General features: G+C 41.2%; 1 protein-coding gene across 1 annotated transcript in view; it reads left to right on the top strand.

Moving 5' to 3' along the window:
* The window catches only part of stt3b (STT3 oligosaccharyltransferase complex catalytic subunit B), a 170,579-nt gene that overhangs the window by 32,684 nt on the left and 117,487 nt on the right, over positions 1-20,408 (top strand). The gene's annotated exons all lie outside the window — the stretch shown is intronic.

Genomic DNA, 20,408 nt, shown 5'->3' with positions numbered 1-20,408 from the left:
CAGTGGGAGGTCATTTGGGAGTATGGAAAACTCAAGCTAAAATCACAAACATTTTTATTGGCCTGGACTACATAAAGATGGAGTTAAATTTTGTCAATCATGTCACACATGTCAAGTGATAGGGAAACCTCAAGCAGTGATAAAACCAGCGCCCTTAATATCCATTCCAGCATTTGAGGAACCTTTTACACGGGTCTTAATTGATTGCGTAGGACCGCTTCCTAAAACAAAAAGTGGGAATCAATATCTTTTGACTATAATGGATGTGTCTACTAGGTTTCCAGAGGCCATTCAAGTACATAATATTGCAGCTAAAAAGATTGTGGAGGAGTTACTTAAATTCTTTACTAGATATGGACGACCCACAGAAATACAATCTGATCAAGGATCAAATTTTACCTCAAAGTTATTCAAAGAAGTTATGGATAGCTTAGGAATAAAACAATTTAAATCAACGGCATACCATCCAGAATCCCAGGGAGCGTGAGAAAGGTGGCATCAGACATTAAAGACAATGTTGAGGACTTATTGTCAAGATTATCCAGAGGATTGGGATAACGGAATTCAATTCGCACTGTTTGCAATTAGGGATGCACCTTATGAGTCAGCCAAATCCAGTCTTTTTGAACTAATTTTTGGTCATGAGATAAGAGGACCACTTAAATTGATTTAGGTAAAATTGGTGAGTGAGAAATCGGAACTTACATTATTGGATTAAGTGTCAAATTTCAGGGAACGGTTAAATAGAGCAGGTGAATTGGCTAGACAACATTTAAAAGTTACACAAAATGTGATGAAATGGGTAGCGGACAACAAATCCAAAGTTTGTTGTTTTGCCAGTGGAGATAAAGTTTTAGTATTGTTACCAGTGGTCAGTGAACCTATAAAAGCAAGGTTTTGTGGACCGTATCAGATTGAAAGGAAATTAAGTGAGGTGAATTTTGTGGTAAGAACGCCGGAAAAAAGGAAATCTCACCGCGTGTGTCATGTGAATATGCTGAAAAGGTACTTTGAAAGGGAAGGAGAGAAAAAGGAGGAGGTTTTAATGATTCTAACTCAAAGTGACGAACCAAATCCAGGTTACTGTGAATTTGACATAACCTCAAATTAAATTGGAAAACGAGAATGTTCTTAAAAAATTAGGATAAATTGTTGAGTTACCTTCCAGAGGCAAAACGAACTGATCTGAAAGAGTTATTGATATCACATGGGCAAGTTTGTAGAGATAAATTGGGAAGTACTACAATGGCTATACATGATGTAGATGTGGGAAATGCTGTTCCAATTAAATAACGTCCATATAGACTTAATCCTTTAAAATTAGCACAGGTTAACAAAGAGATTGAAAGTATGCTTAAAAATTGCATAATTGAAGTGGGTTGCAGCCAATGGAGCTCACCCATAGTGATGGTACCAAATCCGGACGGTACCCACTAGTTGTGCGTGCTCTATAAAAAGGTTAATGCAGTTACAAGAACGGACTCTTATCCTATTCCACGCTTGGAGGATTGCATTAGGAAGGTGGGACAATCCACTTTTATTTCCAAACTGTATTGACTTAATGGTTACTGGCAGGTACCTTTATCCGGAAGGGCAAAGGAGATTTCAGCTTTTGTGACTCCAGATGGTATATACCAATTCAAAGTTATGCCATTTGGAATGAAAAACGCCCCAGCCACATTTCAACAGTTAACTAACAGTTGTTTCAGGATTACCCAATTGTGCTGCATACATCGATCTGCTAATTTTTAGCCAGACATGGACAGAACATTTGAAGCATCTGATGGAGTTATTTAATCGACTTCAGGAAGCGGGTTTAGTGATAAACCTAGCCAAAAGTGAATTTTGAAAAGCCCAAGCTACTTTCCTTGGCCATACAATTGGACAGGGTCGAATGGTTCCACTGGATGTGAAAACAAAAGTTATTGGGGAGTTTCCAATACCCTCGAGACGAAGGGAAATAATACGATTTCTTGGCATGAGTGGATTTGATTGATCATTTGTGCCAAATCTTTGTAACGTGGTTGCTCCACTGATGGACGTGCTGAAGAAACTTCGAAAATTTCAATGGACAGCGGAGTTTCAAAGGGCATTTGACTGCCTGAAAGCTGTGATAACCAATGCTCCTGGGTTAGAGAATTACAAGGGACTCTGTGATCAGATTGAACTAAAGAATTTGACTTTATAGAGAAATGGATGGATCATGCAAAGACCTTCTTGTTCAAAGAGACTGTCAATCGTAAAGGATTCCAGTTGGAGGAAGTAGAACAAAAACGGACTGTTATTATACCTGTTTGCATGTGTTGTTTTTTGAAACTAAAAAGTATTTTTACAGCTTGCATTTCTTGAAGGATAGTGAAAAGGTTAAAAATGAAACCATCTTGGAAGTTGATGGGGGGTTTTTTTTTTTTTCTTGGGGTGGGGGGGGGGTGGAGGAGGTGTCATGGGAATGTCACTTTAAGAAATGTTTGTCTGTATCAGAAGATCCGGGAGTGCAGGAGCCGAAAGAGGACGGAGTCCTGGCCTTTGCCTCCTTGGTAGCCCGGAGACGGCTCTTGTTAATGTGGAGGTGTGCGAAAACCCCAAGTGTGGAGACTTGGGTCAGTGACATGGCTGGGTTTCTAGGTTTGGAGAGGATTAAGTTTGCCTTGAGAGGGTCCTTGCTGGGGTTCTCCAGACGGTGGCAACTGTTCCTTGACTTTCTCGCGGAACGTTAAGTGAGGAGGTCAGCAGCAGCAAACCGGGGAGGTGGTGGGGAACTTGTATGGGTTGTGGATAGATTTTTCTTGTAAATGGTAGTTATTCCACCTTGTTAAGTTTGTTAATTCTTTTTTTTTGTTTTTTGTTGCCTTCTCTTAGTAGTGGTTTTGTAAAAGTTCTGTAAAATTTTGAATAAAAACAAGTTTTTTAAAAAAAGAAAATGTTTGTCTGCTCAAGTGACTGCAGTGATGTCAAGAGTGTGAGTGGAACTGAGCTCTGGCTCTGCTTTTTAGTTTCGCTTTGAGGAAAGGCTTGGGTGTCTGTGTTTTTTTTTAGCTTTGTTTCAGTGTTGGAGCTGCAGCCAGCCAAAGAAGGTGTAATTTTGATCTCTCTGCCATCTAAAGACTATCTCTAGATCATTTGGTGAATTCCGAGTGATAACTGCTCTCAGTAGAGTGAAGAATTTGAGTTCTTTCTGTCCAGTCTGGTCTCAATCAAAAGGCTGAGTTCGGATTTAGAAATTCCTTTAGTTTATTTCAAATAGCTCGTAAGCTTACACTCCCTCTGATGAAGGCAGGAGACCCATGTCTCTTGAAACTCCCAGAGCGAGTGAGACAAAGGGAGGCAACACATGTGGCCTCGTATACATTCATGCAGTATCAAGTTCCACATACGCGAATACAAGATTCCGCTAGGCCCTTTCCTTGACCTGGTCATATAATCTAACTGCCACTGATTCTGATAGGCTCATTACACATTCCTTTCCTTCCTCAGGGCCTCTGCCTCCCAGCATCCTTTGTGGCATCCTTTGTACAAAGAACCAGTCTCGATAACCACCCCTCCCCCTCTCGCCATGCTTTGCCCATCTCTTTGTTCACTCCCCGCAACCCGAATTAATGTCCATATTGCACTATTCTAACTGATCATCCCAGTCTAATGCTCTTTTCTTGAGTTCAATTCCTCAAGAGTATTTAAACCTGATGTGCTTCTTTAAAAAGGGTTTTTGTCTTATGGATGTTAAAAGGAAAGTTTAAGGAATGATTAGTGTTGTATTCTTTGGGGGTTGTATTTGAATTGATGGTTGCTAAGATGTTCACTGTTTTACAAAGATTAACTGAGTTCATAGAATAAACATTGTTTTGCTTTAAAAAATTAGTTTTAGATTTCTGCTGCACCACACCTGTAGAGTGGGCCATGTGTACCCTATACCACAATCTAGTAAAAGTCGTGGGTCAGGTGATCTCCATGATATACTTTGGAGTTCTCTGAACCCTGGCCCATAACAAAGTTTATTTTTAAATTAACCACCCTTCCCCCTCCCAGTTATGTCAATCAGTAATATTGGAATGGTAATTTTTAAGTACTTGATATTCCATTAGATCAGGAAATCATAATGGCAGTTTCCATTATTCTGTTACTTATAATTGAGTTGGCAAGATGTATCTTAAGTGAAAACAGCAAATCTGTGGTACTGCACTTGTGTTATAACATTTGGAGGTGATCCAGTAAAAAATTGTCTACACCAAGTAATGACTGCAACAGATTTAGGTAGTTTTCTTCATGTTCATAAGTCGGTCTAGTATAATAGGAGTAATAATTTTGTTATTTGCACAAAGGAACCAGTAATTGTTTTGGAAACTTGTTTGATCAGTTACTCCACAAACCTGGTTGCCTGCTATTTAAGTAACTAAAGAAGTAGCTAGTTGACAGGAGGAATAGAACAGCAGTATACCATTTAATTTTTTTATTTTTAAAAATAAATGTCGAGGACCCAATTCAATTTTTACAATTAATGGGCAATTTAGCATGGCCAACCACCTACCGTGCACATCTTTGGGTTGTGGGGGCAAAACCCACGCAAACACGGGAAGAATGTGCAAACTCCACACAGACAGTGACCCAGAGCTGGGATCGAACCTGGGACCTCGGTGCCGTGAGACAGCAGTGCTAACCACTGTGCCACCGGGCTGCCCTGGCAGTATACCACTTAAATGGAGAGACTGTAGGACTCGATGCAGAGGGATCTGGGTGTCCTGGTACATAAATCAGAGTTAATAGCGAGAGCAAGTTATTGGGAAGCAAATGGAATGTTGGCATTTATGGCAATGGGAATAAAATTCTACAAGTAGGGAGGTTTTACTACAGCTGTACAGGGCATTGGGGAGACAACCTTTGGAGTACTTTGACAAAGTGTCACCCAGACTCAACTTTAGCTCCCTTTTCTCTCCATAGATGCCGTCAGACCTGCTGGGACTGTCCAGTATTTTCTGTTTTTGTTTTCGATTAAAGCATGCTCAGTAATTTGCTTTTATATTTGGAATACTGTGTATATGAAATTTGTAAAAACCTTATTTTAAAGTAGCCCTTTAGGTTCATAAGTTGTGATGCTAATCTGTATCCCTAACAAATGTTTAACTTTACTTTTATCCCGACTGATTGAACCTGGTATAAATTACTAGGCCAAACTTAATAGGGGCACAAAATCTTGCTCCGCACCTATCTTATGCTCCACTTACTTCACATCCATCAGTCACATCACAGTCCTCTGCATCGCATTTAATCACAAATCTGTGGAAAGTTTTGTCGCACTTGGAATCCATTTGGTTTTACCCAGTTTGTTCCCAGCTAACTGGGCCATATATGTATTTACAATTCGTCACAAGGCAAAGATTCGTGGCATAGGCAAGAATGATGCATGTTTGTTTTTTCTATTTATGATATCTTTGCTTTATAATAGATTCAGATGTAGTATATGCCTTCTAAATGTTTTGTTCTCTAGGTTGATTTTGCGCTGAAAGCTTTTGTGCCGTGTTTTCTCTGGTTTGCATGTGACGATTTTCATATCGGGGTTGATTTCAATCTCAAAACCTCGAATAATAGGATGGTTACAGCAAGGGAGAAGGCCATACAACCCTTTGTGTCTGTGTCGACTCTACAAGAGCAACTCTACTACTCCCACTCCCCACCAATTTCCCTGTCCCCTAGTGATTTATTTCTCTATCCTTTCAATTATCCAATTCCTTTCAAAAGGCATAATTGAATCTGTCTGCTCGACTCTCGGGCAGTGTATTTCCGATCCTAACCACTCACAACATAAAAGCGTTATTCATGTTACAGGTCCTTCTTTTTCCACTTCCCTTAAAATCAATACCCTCTGCCAACACAAGTTGCTTCTACCTACCTATTGTGTTAGATCCCTCATGATTTTGAACACCTCTATCCAATAGTTTTTGACGTTCGCGTCTCGAAGGCGCTCATCCTCCAATCTCTCCTCATAACTGAAGTGTCTCATCTCAGGACCATTTGTCGAATTTAATTTCAGCACCCTCTAAAGCTTCCCAATCTTCCTAAATATGGTACCCAAAATTGTGCACAATACTCCATGGATGTATTGGGGTTAGATGGGATGCTTAGAAATGCCAAACCTTCCTCCAATCCACCTGCATCCAAATTTAATGGAAACGAGTGGATTGAATCCTGGCTATTAACCTGCTTTCAGGTAGGAGGATTGACCTAGGGTTTCCAGGAATCAAAAAATCTCCAGGACAGCTCTGCAACGCTGGAGAAAAATCTCAGGTCATCAAAAAGTGTTTTATTTGTAATTTTCTTCAAATATTTCTCTTTACCAGATATAAAAATATTGAAAACGGGAGGGAAAATGCTGTTTGGCTGATGGCCATGTATCATCCAATTGAGTAATGAGCCTTTTGCTTTGCAATTGGTAAGGAAGGTAGCACGTCTCAAGATGGGTGTGTTGGCCAACTAATGGCTGATGTGTGGGACAAGTCCTATAATGCATTTAATCCTAATTGCCAACCCTACTTGCAGGAGGTGGGTTGGCTATTTAAATATTACAACAAGGCCAGATTGTGTCAGATTTAATCAGCTTTTCTGTTGGGTTTTCCAGACCTCAGGAAATCTGAAGGAAGGTGTGGAAAAGAGCAGTCTCTTTACAGTGTTGCTTGTGTTGTTATGATCCTACTTCAGACCTCCCAAGTTTTTGGTAGACTCCGGTCAGTGACCAATAACATTTTTTTTGAAGTAGGCAATGTTGAGGTTCAAAACGCTTTCTAAGAGCATGAAGTCACAAGATTCCATATGTTTTTAACTAACAAAAATAAACTTACAAGATCAAAAGACGACTATTCACAACACGGTTGTCCAACCTTTTCACCTGAGGGGCCACATTTCAAAATCTTAGTCACTCAAGGGGCTGATCAGCAAATGTCAGAAAGATGACATTTGACACAATATTACACATGAATTTTAAAAAGCTGTATGGAAAGAAACCACATGTTGAGCAAAAAAACCCCAATGAATAATCGGTATGGGCAATTGTGTGTGCTCAGTTCACTCCCAGTCTCCAGGAGCACTCGTGCATGCGCACATGTGCACGTTTGCTGGTGAGTAAGGGTGAATGAAAACCTTGATACTGAGTGCGCGCCAGACTGAGCACATTCTCCCCTTCTCTCTTTGCTCGCTTCCCCCCATCAGGCCCTTGTCTCTTTTTTTTTTTTCTCTCTTTCCCCCCCCCCCCCCCCAAAAAAAATCTTTGGGGAAGGTCCCCTCCCTTCGGCTCACTCCCAGTCTCAGGGGGCTCACTCAATCACCTCTTTGAGTTTATACTGGTGGTGAGGTGAATGAAAATACTAGGAACGAGCCAAAATGATGGTCACAAACCTTTTACCACATCTTTTCTCTTTCCTCCATCAGATCCTTGTCTCTCTTCTCTTTCTCCTCCTCCTCCCCCCCCACCCCCCAAAACCCATTGGGAGAGTTGGGGGGAGCCTCCAGCCCATCTGGAGCCTATCTCATGGCATCTCCTGTCCATGGCTCTCTGGGCCCCAAGTGCACATTGAACGGTGTTTGCTGCACAAATTGTCGCCCCACCCCACCCCCCATACTAGTGAACCTGTCAAAAGAAAACGCAGGAGAGAAACGTCCTGTGATTTGAAGACAAAGCTAGATGCAGAATATCCCATTCCACCTTGCCTGTTTGACTGAGAATTTGAAAATTGGTTCCAGGGGTCGCACAGAAGGGCTTCGCAGCCAATACATTGGACAAGCTTGATTTACAATATTCCTTTTGTACTCTTGGGCATTCATAAAATCTGGTACATGGGGGTTAACAGGCGAACTGTGATCAAACGCGCCACACTGCACCATAAGTGACAGATGTGACCAAGACTGATCCCACGGACCTACCAATCTTCAACTTCAAATATTGCGCCTTGAACTTCTCTCAAAATCACTCCAACTTGGAAAACCTTAAAGATGGCTCATCTCGCAAGATTTCAAAGTCCTCTAATGGCAACGTCCCACTTGAAGTGTGCACTCAAGCACCAACTCACAAGCCCCAACTTCAGCTCTTCTGCCACACTGAGCAGGATACTCTTTTGTCCAACTGCCTGCAGCACAATTCACCTTCTTGGGTCTTCCAGGTTTATCCTGAGCCCTCTTAGATTGCTGGGACTTTTCATGAGCACTCACCAGTTAGACCGCAGCCTTTTTCCGACTTGGGAGCCTCTTTCATTTCACATGTAAAACATACAAATTAGGAGCAGGAGTAGGCCTCGAGTCTGCTCTCCCATTTTGATTGTAACCCTGAACCCCTTATTCCTGCCTACCATCTGCTCTTTATTCTTAACTGGGGCCTCTCTCTGTTTCTGCCCCCTGTTGGGACTCCTCTCTTAGGAACTCTTCCTGACTCCTGCGCAAGACACTTATCTGGAATAGTGCTCCACCACCGGTCACGTCAGCTGGCTTACGTGCAGATTTTCCTTTTTATGCAGGCACACTTTAACTACTGGAAGAGTAAGCCAGAACAGAGCATGTGCAACCAGACATGCTGCCATCCACCATAGATGTGCTGAAATTCATGGCCTGCTGAAGATTGTAGCTCTCTGCCCCCAAAAAATTAAAAAGCTGAATGAGTATTTGCAGATCGCTCCTGATCTGCGCATGTGCAAAAACTCCCCAGGCCTTGGAGTTCCCGACCTCTGCTCTCGCCGAGAAGGTAGGTTGACATAATGGGTTATTTGCCATTATCAAAATTATTAATAAAACTAGCTAATAGCAGTAAAAATGGTATCTGTTGTAATTAAACTTTGCTGATTTCTTGTCAAGTAGAAAACTATAATTTGCAACTCGTTGTAAATCTCCCCCCCCTTTTTTTTTTAAACACAATTGTTCTTTGATAGTTTCCTTGCTAACTATTAGGGTAAATGCACAGGTCAGCTTGTTTAATTCTCTTTATCTCCACATAAACCATTCTGAAACTCATAGTTCGATATACCAATAGGATTTTAAAACCCCTCACACTCTTTCACACACTGTCCCCGCCCCCGATCTGCAATCCCACTGTGCCACATTCCACTATTTAGCCCTCCCACCATACCCTTGGACTCCTGAGCCCCTCCTCCCTTCATACATTTCAGTGATCCCCAACACAACTGAACTGGGTTGTGGAAGGAGTTCATGGCTGTATAAGCATACCAAACATTGCACCATCGACCTGCAATGTTAACTTTTTTTGTTGTGTTCTCCACAGCCACTGCTAGATCTGCTGAGTATTTCCAGCATTTTCTATTTTTATTGCAAAAATATTTCGTTATTTTTCAAGCAGTTATGGTATACTTTGCAAATATGTTTACTGCGCCTATAACTTCATACCACCTGTGATTTGTTCCAGCACATGGTTCATTTCCCAGGAGTGCAAATGTGTAGTTATTTTGATTCCTAAGGATAGCTGCTGCTTTCTACCAATTTACTTCTGCGTTCTTCAAGCAATAAATTCTGGGTGGAAACTTGCTATCGTTTTTTTTCTTAGAAATTTGTCTTAGTAATTTGTCTGATGCTTTACATTGTTGAGCCTTTTTAAACTAAAAATGTTATTGCATGTCTCTGTGTAATTTGTATTTTCAAACCGCAGAAGTATCTAGACACTGCAATATTTTGGGACGATGAAATATTTGCATACCTCATTCCACCGTCACTCATTCTATCCAGTGCACCTGTTAAAGTGGTAATTGCAGAGAATTGAATATAGTGAAGTTTTACTTTGAAAAAAGTTTATTTGTTGCAAGGAATAAAGGAAGTTTATTTTTAAAAACTGAAATGGTTTTGGTAAGAATTTGATACCCATTGACCTCATCTAGAAATGTTTTTTCTTGTTTATTCACTGGACCTTGGATCTGAAACATGGCGGATATGAGGAAGCAAATGTTCTCCAAGGGCATCTATCTGGCTGATGTCACTCCAGCATATTCCCCGTCTTTTTAATGAAATAGGACATTACAGAGCTCCTTCACAGTCCAGCATTATGGAAAGAAAGAGTTTGCTTTTACAGAGCGCATTTCTGAACCACTGCAGATCCCAAAGAATTTTTCAACCATTCAAGTATGTTTTAAGTGTAGTCACCGTTTTAACGTGCCAATAAATTTGTCCACGGAGTGAGGTCCACACAGCAGCGAAGTAACCAGATGAAATTACAAATCAATATTTAAATTCAACTGTCCTGTGTATACCTTCGGTTAATTGTTTATTTGACACTAAAATATAACTTCCTCTGTGGATCTTGATTCGGCACCCTTATGCTGTCGAGCTCAGAAATCTTTCATGTCAGCTCCTTGTGTGTACTTGCTGTTGGTTCTACTTTAAGTAAAATAAAGGACGTTAGACTGACATTTTTGTACATATTAAATCTCTACTGTTACCTTCAGTGGGAAGGTAGGTGACTACTACTAGGCATCTCTGGAAATGGAACGTCATGCAAGGAAAGAATGATAGCTGCCAACTTTGACTTTCCCTCTCTGAGCAGAAACAGATGATCTTTATCTAATGTTGATATTTTACCTGTCTAGGTTAAATTCTGATGTTGTATTGGGAAACACTTTGCACCCAAACCTCAAGTGCTGCATATTTACCGCTACATTAAAAACTATTATTTGTATATATGCGCACACACACACACATGTATGCAACCTATGACAGCAGCCATGCAACCATGGGCAGCACGGTAGCGCAAGTGGATAGCACTGTGGCTTCACAGTGCATCTTCCCGACAATCTCGACCAGTGTCGGGCCTCCACATGGCAACGATAACTTTCAAAAAGGAGACCTTCTCTATAGACTTCTAAGAAAATCAGAAATTTGAATGCAAAGAATCTGTTAATGTTTCTATTGAAATAGAATAACGCTGTCTCCAGTATTGTCATAGAACATAGTGCAGAAGGAGGCCATTCGGCCCATCGAGTCTGCACCGACCCACCTAAGCCCTGACTTCCACCCCATCCCTGCAACCCAATAACACCTCCTAACCGTTTTGGACACTAAGGGCAATTTATCATGGACAATCCACCTAACCTGAACGTCGTTGGACTGTGGGAGGAAACCGGAGCACCCGGAGGAAACCCACGCAGACACTGGGAGAACTTGCAGACTCCTCACAGACAGTGACCTGGCAGGGAATCGAACCTGGGACCCAGGCGCTGTGAAGCCACAGTGCTATCCACTTGCGCTACCGTGCTGCCCATGGTTGCATGGCTGCTGTCATAGGTTGCAAACATGTGTGTGTGTGTGTGCGCATATATACAAATAATAGTTTTTAATGTAGCAGTAAATATGCGGCACTTGAGGTTTGGGTGCAAAGTGTTTCCCAATACAACATCAGAATTTAACCTAGACAAATAAAATATCAACATTAGCTTAACTGTTTCTGGATCTTTGAAAATATGTTGCATGAACTTTGTCTAGCAAACAAATACATAGAAGAATCAGTCATTAGAGTAGTGATGATGTATGGGACATTGTTTATATAGGAAATACAGTGCTATATAAATACAATAATTTTTCACAATGGTATATGATAAATGTCACATTTCATTTTGATTAAATAAATTTAGAGTACCAAATTCTTCCAATTAAGGGGCACTTTAGCATGGCCAATCCACCTACCCTGCACAACTTTTTGGGTTTTGGCGGTGCGACCCACACAGACAATGGGAGAATGTGCAAACTCTCTCAGCCAGGGCCGGAATTGAACCTGGGCCCTCTGCACCATGCAGCAGCAGTGCTAGCCACCGTAGCACCATGCTGCCCCAAAATGTCACATTTCTGAGCTCCTATTGCATATGCTCTTCAGATTTAGGGACATTCGAGGCAGCAGTGCATAATCAAAATTTAGACTTTCAGGCATGGATGTTGGGAATCGACACGAGTCTAGCTTGAGTAAAGTAGGCTAGTTTACATGATTGGAAGCGGTATTTGTAAATGGGAAATGATACTGGTCTTGTGTTCCTTACTGTGCATTGCCCGATATATGCTCTTGCATTGTTTACTTGTGTTTTGTTTAGAATATCAATGAGGACATTTGAATATACAGAAGTAGATATGCAGTGAAGTATTGTATTATATTGGTACCAAAAAATTCTGTAATAAACAAATGGCCTTGAATTACTCTAAACATAAGTTTATCATGTTCTCTGGACTTGAAACCAGATTAATGCCCTGTGGAATCATCCAGTTGCAGAGAAGTTTTTTATTCCCAATTAAGGAGCAATTTAGTGTGCCAATCCACCCACTGCACATCTTTTTGGGTTGTGGGGGAATTTGCAAACTCCACACGAACAGTGACCGGGGGCCGGATTGAACCCAGGTCCTCGGCACCACGAGGCAGCAATGCTAGCCACTAGGCCATCTTGCCACCACCCTATGCTCTTTTCACTTGTAAGATTTGTGATGACGTCAATGTCTGTGTCTCCCATCCATCTTTCCTCCTCCCATCCATTCCCCTCTTACCCCACTCCCCTCAACCTTTTATTCTGACACTATAAATGTCTGCTTTCTCTTCCCTTCCCTTTCTTCTTTTCTTTCCTGTGCTTTTTCACTTCCATTTCCATTATTTTTCTCTTTGTTTTGTTCCCCTGTCATGCCCTCCCCTTCCTCCTTAATGTAGAAACTTGGTAAAGTGTAATTTGGAGGTTTGGAGGCCATTTCTAAATTTTGTTGGCACTATAATTTAAAAATCAGCTCTATGGCTGTAGTTGCTGTTTTCTGCCAAGTCTTCGGAATCCGTGTGTAATATTTTTTTCTTGCAGTACTACCTTTTACAAAAATTGCAGTTTTTGGCATAGTTTCTTAAATATTGCCAGAACTGTCATTTTGGAGTCTGCCATGTAAACATTTGGGTTTCTCAACATACATTTTAAACACGAAGGTTCTACTTTAGCACTATTTTTCAATGAAGTGTAGGTAAGTATTTCATTATTTTTATTGTTAAAAGCCTCAAACCCAAGCTAAAGAATATAACTAAATCACAGGGTCATATGCAACACAATGTATATGGATAGCACTTTAGATATCTTGTGTATTTTTTTAAATTACTGTTGTTTTAAATACCTTGTTAAATAGTATTTTGGCAGATTTGCACTATTTAATTAACACTCTTTCCTGTAATCTAAAATGGTGGAGCCAATTGTAGTTGGCATTATTTGAAAATTAGGTCCTGGTGTATCCAGTGCCTTGGTAATGTCTAACTTGAAGTGCCCTGGTTATTTTAAATTATGTAAATTGCAAAATTAAAATTGTACCAGGCTTATGAATTAAGATTTCTTTAATTCTTTATTCAATAGCAATTTGTATATAGTGTCTACTTCAGAAATATTGGTAGAATTAAAGATTCTTGAAGCACAGAAAGATACCATTCAGCCCATCATCTCTTTGCTAGCTGTTTGAAAGAGCTAATTTATTTCTGCACCCTGGTTTTCTCCCTAAAATCCTGCAAATTGCATAATTCCCTGTAAAATGCATAGAATCATAGAAAGGTTACAGCACAGTTGGCCCATCTTGTCCATGCCAGCCCAAGGACACCTAGATGTCCTTTCTAATTCCACCTTCCTGCACCCGGTCCATAGCTTAGAGCACTTAAGGTGCAGGTCCAGGTATTTTTTTAAAGAGTTTAGGGTCTCTGTCTCCACCACCAACTCGGGCAGCGAATTCCAGACTACCACGACCCTCTGGTTTTTTTTAAAAGTTCCTCCTCATGTCCCCTCTACACCTTCTGCCACTTAATCTTCATGTCCTGGACATTACTCCCTTGTGATTATGGTGTGATTATATAAGAACTACTAGGGGCAGGAGTAGGCCACCTGGCCCCTCAAAGCCTGCACTGCTATTCAACAAGATAATGGCTGAACCTTTTGTGTACTCCGCTCCATTTGCCTGCCTACTCACCATAACCCTTAATTCCTTTACTGTTCAAAAATCTATCTATGTTTGCCTCAAAAACGTTCAATGAGGTAGCCTCAACTGCTTCAGATTCACAACCCTTTGGACGAAGAAGTTTCTCCTCAACAGTCTTAAATGTGCTCCGCCTTATTTTGAGGCTATGTCCCCTAGTTCTAATTTCACGCGCCAGTGGAAACAACCTCCCTACTTCTATCTTATCTATTCCCTTCATAGTTTTATATGTTTCTGTAAGATTCCCCCTTCATTCTTCTAAATTCCAGTGAGTATAGTCCCAGTCTATTCAGTCTTTCTTCATAACCAATCCTCAACTCTGGAATCAACCCAGTGAATCTCCTGCACACTCTCCAATGCCAGTATATCCTTTCTCAAGTAAGGAGACCAAAACTGTACACAGTACTCCAGCACCCTATACAGCTGCAACATTAAAAAAACTCCATCCCATTAGCAATGAAGGACAAAATTCCATTTGCCTCCTTAATTACCTGCTGCACCTGCCAACCAACTTTTTGTGATTCGTGCACAAGGACACCCAGGTCCCTTTGCATGCTGCAAATTTTACCATTCAAATAATCAATTTTGCTGTTATTCCTACCAAACTGGATGACCTCACATTGACCTACATTGTGCTGTATCCGCCAGACCCTTGCCCACTCAACATAAACTATTTATATCCCTCTGCAGACTGTGTCCTCTGCACACTCCACCACTCATCTTAGTGTCATCTGTGAACTTTTACACATTACAATTGGTCTCCCAATTCCAAATCATCTATGTATATTGTAAACAATTGCGGTCCCAACACTGATACCTGAGGCACACCACTAGCCACTGATTGCCAACCAGAAAAACACTCATTTATCCCCACTCTTTACTTTCTGTTAGTTAATCAATCCTCTCTCTTTACTTTCTGTTAGTTAACCAATCCTCTAACCATGCTGATACATGACCTGCAACACCATGCACCTTTATTTTATGCAGCAGCCTTTTGTGCTGCACCTTGTCGAAATCCATGTACACCACATCTACCGGTTCCCCGTTGCCCACCGCGCTCGTAATGTCCTCAAAGAATTCCAGTAAATTAGTTAAACATGACCTGCCTTTCATGAACCCATGCTGCGTTTGCCCAATGGGACAATTTCTATCCCAATGTCTCACTGTTTCTTCCTTAATGATATATTCAAGCATTTTCCACACTACAGAAGTTAAGCTAATTAGCCTGTAATTACCCACCTTTTGTCTACCTCCTTTTTTTTTTTACACAGTGGTGTCACATTTGCTGTTTTCCAATTTGTCGAAACCATCCCAGAGTCCAGGAAATTTTGGTAAAATACGACAAACGCATTTGCTATTTTCCCCCGCCACCTCATTTAGTACCCTGGGATGTGTTCCATCAGGACCAGGAGACTTGACTACCTTTAGCCACATTAACTTGCCCAACACTACCTCCTTTGTGATAATCGTTTCTAGGTCCTCACCTGACATAGCCGCCTCGCCAACAATTATGGTATGTTATTTGTGTCTTCCACTGTGAAGATCAACACCAACTAACTACCTGTTCAATGCCTTGGCCATTTTCCCATTATTAAATCCCGCTTCTCATCCTCTAAAGGACCAATGTTGACCGTCGCCACTCTTTTGTTTTATATATTTCTAGAAACTTTTGCTATTTGTTTTTATATTCGGAGCTAGTTTAGTCTCATAATCTATCTACCTTTCTTTTCTTTCTAGCTTTTCTCATGTCTTTCTGTTGATTTTTAAAGGTTTCCCAATCCTCTAGTTTCCTGCTGATCTTTGCCATGTTTAATATTGTCTTTCTCCTGAAAGAGCAAGACATGAGAACGAGGCGCATGTCATCTATTATCGTATTCTAGCAAAAGCCATATTGAGTCGATTATGTGAAATGTGGTCTGTGCAATTTTACTCCCTTTTGTCATGAGATTGTTCTTCGTATCCACTCTGTGATGGCGGTCGGTGCTGGGTGATGGTCGACATTTTTATATCAGTCTGGGCGTTCTTCCTTGAGGGAGTTCTGTTCTCTTTTTTTGCTTCTGAGTGAAGAGGGTGCAGTTACTAATCCTGGTCCAGTGTGGTTTAGGGGACGGTCTGGGTCCACGGTTGTAAACGCCTCCAATCCGACACCCAATTATTGGGTGTCTTGATTATTCTTCTCTGTAATTAGGTCTCCCCGGCTGGGACTTTTCTTCTTTTCAGTATAAATGGGGGCTGTGCATTGCCCTGGATGAGGTTGGAGAAGAACATGTCCAGCTAGAGGTCGTCCTGTGTGTCAGAAGGTGCTGGGCTAGGCCAGGTCAGGTCTGGTGCTGTGGCTGGTATCCTGTTGTCCTCTGGATCTTGATGTCCCTTCTTAAAGGTGCCTATTAGGAACGCCTTGAGAGGCTGGGGTGTTGCTTCTTCTGTGCGCCAGGCCTAGGATTAAATTTCCTCCTTTACTTTGGTTGATATCCTGTTAATGCTTTCCTGGTTGAATGAGCAGCTTGTATTCCTCTTTGTTGGATGTTTGGCAGGTGACATGGAAATAGAGAGCCAGGACTGTGCCCTGATCCTTTGTCAGCCTGTAGTTTACTTTTAGTAGCTCTAGATATTTCTCTTTTTTTTTTTTCTTGGAAGGCCCCGAAGGCTCGCTCATAATCTGAACATATTGCTAGTCCTCTCTGTATTTGCATATGGAATGACGTTAGTTCTGTACCAGCCCTGAGACTGAGTCTCAGGTTAAAACAAATTTTAAGAAGGCTTTAAAAAGTGGAGAGAAGCGTGATGTGAAGATGTTTACGCTGAACTTTGGAAATAATGTGAAGCCTGATACCAATGGTGGTGCAAAGGGTTCAGGCGGTAATAAAGAAATGGCCAGAGTTGGACCAATGAATGTAGATGCCTTGAGGCAGAGGTATACAGATAACATAATGGAGGGTTTTGAAGATGAGATTGTGGATTTTGAACAGCATAATGATGGACAGAAGTCAGTCTGTGATTGGGAATTGGAATGGAACTGGATAGGAGTGGTTGAAATTGCAACTTAATGAATGACTAGAAACAAGTAGAGAATACTTCTTGGAAGTGCAGGGTCGGATTAGGACAAGTCAGCATGGATTTAGTAAGGGGAGGTCGTGCCTGACCAACCTGTTAGAGTTCTTTGAAGAGATAACAAATAGGTTAGACCAAGGAGAGCCAATGGATGTTATCTATCTTGACTTCCAAAAGGCCTTTGATAAGGTGCCTCACGGGAGACTGTTGAGTAAAATAAGGGCCCATGCTATTCGAGGCAAGGTACTAACATGGATTGACGATTGGCTGTCAGGCAGAAGGCAGAGAGTTGGGATAAAAGGTTATTTTTCAGAATGGCAACCAATGACGAGTGGTGTCCCACAGGGTTCAGTGTTGGGGCCACAGCTGTTCTCTTTATATATTAACGATCTCGATGACGGGACTGGGGGTATTCTGGCTAAGTTTGCCGATGATACAAAGATAGGTGGAGGGGTAGGTAGTATGGAGGAGGTGGGGAGGCTGCAGAAAGATTTAGACAGTTTAGGAGAGTGGTCCAAGAAATGGCTGATGAAATTCAACGTGGCCAAGTGCGAGGTCTTGCACTTTGGAAAAAAGAATAGAGGCGTGGACTATTTTCTAAACGGTGACAAAGTTCATAATGCTGAAGTGCAAAGGGACTTGGGAGTCCTAGTCCAGGATTCTCTAAAGGTAAACTTGCAGGTTGAGTCCGTAATTAAGAAAGCAAATGCAATGATGTCATTCATCTCAAGAGGCTTGGAATATAAAAGCAGGGATGTACTTCTGAAGCTTTATAGAGCATTGGCTAGGCCCCATTTAGAATACTATGAGCAATTTTGGGCTCCACACCTCAAGAAGGACATACTGGCACTGGAGCGGGTCCAGCGGCGATTCACACGGATGATCCCAGGAATGGTAGGCCTAACATACGATGAACGTCTGAGGATCCTGGGATTATATTCATTGGAGTTTAGGAGGTTGAGGGGAGATCTAATAGAAACTTACAAGATAATGAATGGCTTAGATAGGGTGGATGTAGGGAAGTTGTTTCCATTAGCAGGGGAGACTAGGACCCGGGGGCACAGCCTTAGAATAAAAGGGAGTCACTTTAGAACAGAGATGAGGAGAAATTTCTTCAGCCAGAGAGTGGTGGGTCTGTGGAATCTGTTGCCACAGAGGGCGGTGGAGGCCGGGACGTTGAATGTCTTTAAGACAGAAGTTGATAAATTCTTGATTTCTCAAGGAATTAAGGGCTATGGAGAGAGAGCGGGTAAATGGAGTTGAAATCAGCCATGATTGAATGGTGGAGTGGACTCGATGGGCCGAGTGGCCTTACTTCCGCTCCTATGTCTTATGGTCTAACATTCGAAAATTTGAGTTCAAAGATGACGGAAGTGGAGATAATTTGTTTTGTTGATGGGTTGCATGTGGATTTTAGTTCAGCCAAGGTTTTGCATGGCTTGAGTCAGCTTGAGTGGGATAGGAGTTGGTGGCTAGTAAATCAAACTTAACATGAAGACAATGATTATTACCATTGCCAAAATCTAATTCGAACCTCTTCCAGAATTGGAAAAGTAGTTCTGCATTTGATGGACCCAATACCGTTTTGAGGAAAAGAACACTTTTGTTTTCTTGAAATGCACTTGTTATGTGTTTTCTATCCTCCAAAGAAAACAGCTTCCTAACTATCAATCTTCCTTTACAGAGTCCTTGATTAGGATTCATACTTTGTAGTAACATTATAAATGCTCCTTCCTTGAGTCCAGGTTCTGTGGCATGTACATTGAAGTTAGACAGTGTAGGAACTCTGGAGGATGCAGACTGTTCTCGTCTTCACCCATAGAATCACTGCTGATGTATTGTTTTAATTCACCTAATAGCTAGTCTGAACTTTTTTTCATTCAAATCCAGTGAATCTTCCCTTTTAGAATAAATAATTTGTATCAAATGCATTAATAGGAAATCAACATACAGGTACCCTGACACTATATTCTCAGACATGTGCGAATTTGGGTTTTTTACAGATTTTGGTTCCTCTGCCTATAATACAGAAAATAAGTATGAAAAATAAAGAATAAAAGGACTTTATTCAAATTGCTACCAGGGCGTCGGCTTTAAATGCGACTACTTTTTGATTCCTTCTGGATAAGGGGTGCAGTACCTGTAATTTATCTCCTCGGTAAAACAATTCTCTAGTGTTTCAAAAGAACCTCTCAATTTTCCATCCCTTTGTTTAAGGACCCATTTTGCAAATACTTATTCCTTGGGCATTTATTAAGTAAACTATCTACCACCAGGAAGCAAGATTTTGATGTCATTGGAGTTTATCCTTTTGGATGAAGCTCCCCATGGAGCTTTGGTTTCCGAATAAGTTCTCAAGAATTTGCTTTTAATTTGCATGTTAAAGATTCATTAATTGGTCCTGGAATTTTAAAAACAAATGTGCTGTTGGACCTCCAATGAGAAAAGTAGAGGCTGCGCCAGATGAAGAACACTACAAAACGACTGCTCTTTTGCCTCGTATCATACCCGTGGGTATTCTAATTAGTTTTATTTTGTTCCTGCAAGAGATTCCCTCCCCAAAAAAATTGTTTTCTCTTTTCGTAGCCAGTGTGGGATAACTCATCAGTTATCACTTGTTCTTGTTAAGCCTATCTTTGTAAATGCTTTGGATTCCTCCTTTAGAATGTCAAAGTAATCTTCATAGTGTAATGCATCCTGGCAACCTGGTTTTGTAGATTCATTATTACACTTTAAAAGTAATTGTGAGATTCAGTGAATTGAATAAGTTGTTTCTTCGGTAAGATTTTCAATTCTTCGCTCATTGCCTGCTCGCTCATTGCTTGCTTTAATATATTCCATAAAGCAAGAGGATCTTTAAGATTAGTAAAACACAAATACGTTAGTAGTGAAAAGTGTTCTAAGCTGAGATGGGGTTGAATGGACAAATAGAACAGCACAGAACAGGCCCTTCGGCCCTCGATGTTGTGCCGAGCATTGTCCGAAACCAAGATCGAGCTATCCCACTCCATCATTCTGGTGTGCTTCATGTGCCTATCCAATAACCGCTTGAAAGTTCCCTAAGGAAGGATCAGTGCTCTGAAAGCTAGTGATTTGAAACAAACCTGTTGGACTTTAACCTGATGTTGTAAGACTTCTTACTGTGCACGTTTGTAGTTAGAGCACACCCTCTAGGTATAACATACTGCTCACCATTCAGTTAACAGATCCTAGAATGGTTTTTAATTCATTTATGGGAAATGGGCTTTGCTGGCAAGGACATCATTTATTGCCCATCCCTAATTGCCCTTGAGAAGGTGTTGATGAGCTGCCACCATAAAACACTGTAGTCCCTGTGGTGTAGGTACACCCACAGTGCTGTTAGGGAGGGGGTGCACTGCTTTATACTGGGTGGTGTTGAGCTTCTCTAAATGTTGTTG

The sequence above is a fragment of the Scyliorhinus torazame genome, chromosome 6 (genome assembly GCF_047496885.1).
Source record: "Scyliorhinus torazame isolate Kashiwa2021f chromosome 6, sScyTor2.1, whole genome shotgun sequence".
Taxonomy (NCBI): domain Eukaryota; kingdom Metazoa; phylum Chordata; class Chondrichthyes; order Carcharhiniformes; family Scyliorhinidae; genus Scyliorhinus; species Scyliorhinus torazame.
The sequence above is the reverse complement of the archived record's forward strand: the minus strand, read 5'-3'. Positions and strand labels throughout refer to the sequence as shown.